We start from the raw sequence: 4,105 nt of genomic DNA on the forward strand, positions 1-4,105 counted from the left end.
GTCTTATCCCAAACCCACTCTATCACAAACTGTTGCGCCATATAAATTTAGTTCATTGTTGTTAATTTAGTAGCGAGGATTAGAGCTCATCTAGTTTAATGCATCTAGCTAGATTACTTCCCTATGAATCAAATGGTGGCACTTAATAGGTAATTAACTAAGGCCCTATTTGGTATTATTTTTTTCTGTTTTTCTTGTAAAAATAGAAATACAGAATCCCATATAGAAAATATATCTAGTTATCCTATTTATGCTTTTTTACGGCTTTCATTATCTCTAAAACAATAGAAGTAAAAAATGTTTACTTACTATTTTTTTTTTTTAGGAGTGGGTTTTCGCCCTCCTTTCATTCTCTCTACCCAACCTTCCCCTGATCTCTGTTCCGCATCCTCATGTTTCGATCAAGTAAGTCATCGAGCGCGTCACTACTATCGAACACATCATCGTTGTCAAGTACATTGGCCAGATGGAGCCCATCACTAGCCTCGGCTGGTCCCCTTCCTTCACTTGCCTTCTCCCCCATTCTGCCTCTCCTAGTGCTCTCGACGAGCTCCCCACTAGTGACGACGACGACGGCATCACCTACCAACCTTGTAGCCATCTAGATGGTCATGTCCGAACTCTATCATGGTCGTCATCGTCTTAGATGTCCCAATGTATTTAAAGACCTAAGACCGTTTTATTTTTTAGGCCTTTTTTACAGTAGGCCGGCCTAAGGCAAACTCACATGAAATTTTTTTTCTTTCCATTTTATCCCTGCAGTGGATCTTTTTTGGACCGAGAGAGTTGGACCGGTCCTTTCCTGACCATGATGTCGTCTACTATGCTCGAGCTCTCTATCGTCTCCTTACTTCGCCGTGCGGCTCTTCTTATTGTTAAAATAATAAATATTTTAATAATAATAATAATAATAATTGTTTCTTATTTTCAAATATTTGAAAGAAAATAAATAAAATTCTCGCTTTTTTATAATAAAAAAAAAGTGACGCAAATGCCAACTACAGCTAAACTTTGATATATGAAAATGATTCAAATGATGAAAAATCTTGTAACAAGTCAGAGCGAGAAAATTCCTCCCTCAGCCAATAAGTGCTCGTGGCAATGAATTATAAAAGCGACATTTAACACTCTCTGTTGTACAAATTGTAATGGATCAAAGGGTTTGCACTGATCATTTTCCTATGATGCTATGTAAATTTATTTACAAAAAATATCTTTAATTTAACATTATTTTTTAGAAAAAGAGATATTTCCTATCATCCAATTCAGTCCAATCATAAGCATGAATGCCTATTCTACGCAATAGAACTTATTCCACAGATTGTATAAGGGAATAAGTGCAAAAAATTAATAAAATTTTATGGTAGTTTCTTTCGATTTTATCAGAAGGACAAAATTATTTCTTTTTAATGTATTAAAGAGTGAATAGAGGACAAACTAAAAGGGATAATTTTCCTCTCTCCCACAATATAAGCCTGCGCCACCAAATTGGTGAAATAGAATTATAATTATTTAATTATATAAAATTATTCCATGAGGAAAAAAATGTTTGGAAATCTAACTATAAAATGAAATCCTTAAGTCTCTCAAATAGTACGACTTTCAATCAGGAAACAAAAACTGCACCAACTTTCATCACTGGTGGATGGGGGCGGGTAGCACCTTTGATGCGAAAGGAGAATAATAGAAGTATTTTTTTGTGCAAAAGAGGGATCCACCTTCCTCCGTATAAATCTATGATTTGATCATACAATAATTACTTCAAGATCTACACAAGCACATGAAAAAGTTTGTATTTTTGAGTTTTATGCAGGTGCAATAATCCAACGGCTAACGTGGCAAACACGCACAGGAGAAAGAATCCATTCTATAAAGAGTACAAACCAACCTTGAAGAATCTCAGACGCCCTATCCATCAAATAGATCAACCACTAGAGTATAGAAAAGATCCTTGAACACAATATACGTACTTCCTGCTGACAAGTGAAATATAAATACTAATACACTGAAACACTGAGAGTGGAATAAGGACTTAAACACTTAGCATTTGGTGCATTTGGCAACACCGATTTCTTAAAGTAACTTCTCTATTCCTTCCACATTTGATTAAACATGAAATAAAATGGTGGCCCCTAGCCAATCACCAGTTGTTGGTTAAGGCACCTATTAGTGAACTAGTTTAGAACCTGTGAAGAAATTCCACCAGGTGGTTCTCCTACCAATTATTGGTGATTAGACTGAGTCATCCATTTTAATATTGATGAAAGAGAACCAAACTTTAGTTTCCATTTGGAAAATTTGGAAAATTTTATAAGCCTTGGCACAATGATCAGGTTATGAAAATGCTACAGGTTCAAAATACAGAAATAACATTTTTATAGACAGAAATAAAGTTGCATACATCTGACCCCATAATAGCATAAGCCTCATGCATTAGAATGCTGTTTTTACCCTTAATTTACTGATAAATCTTTGCATTTCCTATCATCTTCAATACTTCTATGTCAGAGCAGCTTCCAGACCCCAAGAAGCTCCGAGAGCTTAAAAATTCACGAACATATGGTTCTACAAGTTTTGGCTATCATCAAATTACAATTTAAGTTGCCACAGCGAAGGCTTATAAAAATTCCATGATCAAGAAATGTACACAAACTTTGAATTTGTATCAGCAGGTCAATCTCATCCGAGTATCAAGCCCCAGATTCACATTCTCATTGAAGAAGTATGGTGGCTACAAGGTAGTAGCTATAACTACATAAACCATCGACCTATTCATTTCTTATATTAGAAAAGCATGACTCACCTGAAGTAAGAAACATCAAAAATGAGACTTTTGCCTCAGGTTGGTAAAGTTGTTGTCTTTCAAAAATGCCAAAACTCTAGGTATATGCAACTGACCTTTCAACGGGTCCATGCATAGTTATCCCACTTAACCATCAAGCTAGCAACTACTAGTTGAAGGCAATAATTGGTGGGAATCAGAATGGCCCCACATTGCAGAATGTGGCACGTATCCAGCGCCTACCATTGTAAATTGCAGAAATAGTAACAATAACATACAGGACTAATAAGCTTAGCTTAAAGAGAGAGAGAGAGAGATCAGTCAAAATGCATAGTTGCAAGTAGAGGACAAGCATACATGACCACAAATGAAGATAGACTCTTTAATGGCATCCAAGATGAATATTAGAATTAGTGGCATTTTTCATAGAACAGAAATGGTAGCATCCCATTTTTGCAGGCAGTGCTACAATCAACAATCTCACAAGTTCCCAAACATAATTTATATGAAAAATGAAAACCAAATGCCTATCTTCAAAATCTGCAACATACAAAACTGAACCATGAAAATAAATCCTATATCATCGACAGACCCAAACTAGACCCAAACTAGAAGTTTGATACTGTAACCATAAACAGCATTGCTTTAACTAACTAGATCTGGCTCTCCTTAAGTTCTTTTTTCCGTTTACTCCTATTTAGCCAAGCCCACTGTCACCAGTGAGCTTCATGTATTGTTTGACCACTTCATTATCTAGATGAATAGCTACAAACATTATCGTGAACTTCCATATCTATCACATTTGCTTTACAGTTCCACACATCAAACCTTACCTCCCATCTTTTTTTTAGACCTCCCTCAAGTCTTGAGAGATTTCCAAGGTTAAGGTAAACCGTCTTGCCCTCAACTGGCCTTTAAAGTATCATACTACTGATGAGAGCACAAAAGTGCGATCTAAGTACCATTTAACTTAACTTAATGCTAGCAAAATAATGATAAATAATAGGTGTTAACATTTGCACGATTAAATATTATCCTTAGCACTTATTGTAATTTTTATCATTATTTTAGATAAATTCAACTAAAAAGAATGCATCTTCCCAACTGCAGAATAGAGTACATGATTCTTATTCAGCGAGCCCGAGCGTACAAGCCCCAATCCGGCCGCATCCACGCATCCCGGCTCCCGTGCACAATCTCAGGTGTCCATTTGAAGGAGCTCGCGCTTCAACGTCCAAATCCCATATTCCATCTCCCGTGATCAACCCAATCCCGCGTCCACGGTCCAAGCCAATCCCAGCTCAGCTCACGGCTCATCGCTTC

General features: G+C 36.6%; 1 long non-coding RNA gene across 1 annotated transcript; it reads right to left on the bottom strand.

Annotated features, from left to right (window-relative positions):
• Positions 1–2,359: 2,359 nt before the first annotated feature.
• LOC120109786 lies at positions 2,360–3,267 on the bottom strand. The gene is made up of 2 exons (XR_005510565.1): positions 2,899–3,267; positions 2,360–2,803 (listed from the first exon to the last, which is right to left on the bottom strand). It is a non-coding gene; the product is annotated as an uncharacterized LOC120109786 (long non-coding RNA).
• Between the last annotated feature and the right edge of the window lie 838 nt (positions 3,268–4,105).

Source organism: Phoenix dactylifera, unplaced genomic scaffold, assembly GCF_009389715.1.
Source record: "Phoenix dactylifera cultivar Barhee BC4 unplaced genomic scaffold, palm_55x_up_171113_PBpolish2nd_filt_p 002764F, whole genome shotgun sequence".
Lineage (NCBI taxonomy): Eukaryota > Viridiplantae > Streptophyta > Magnoliopsida > Arecales > Arecaceae > Phoenix > Phoenix dactylifera.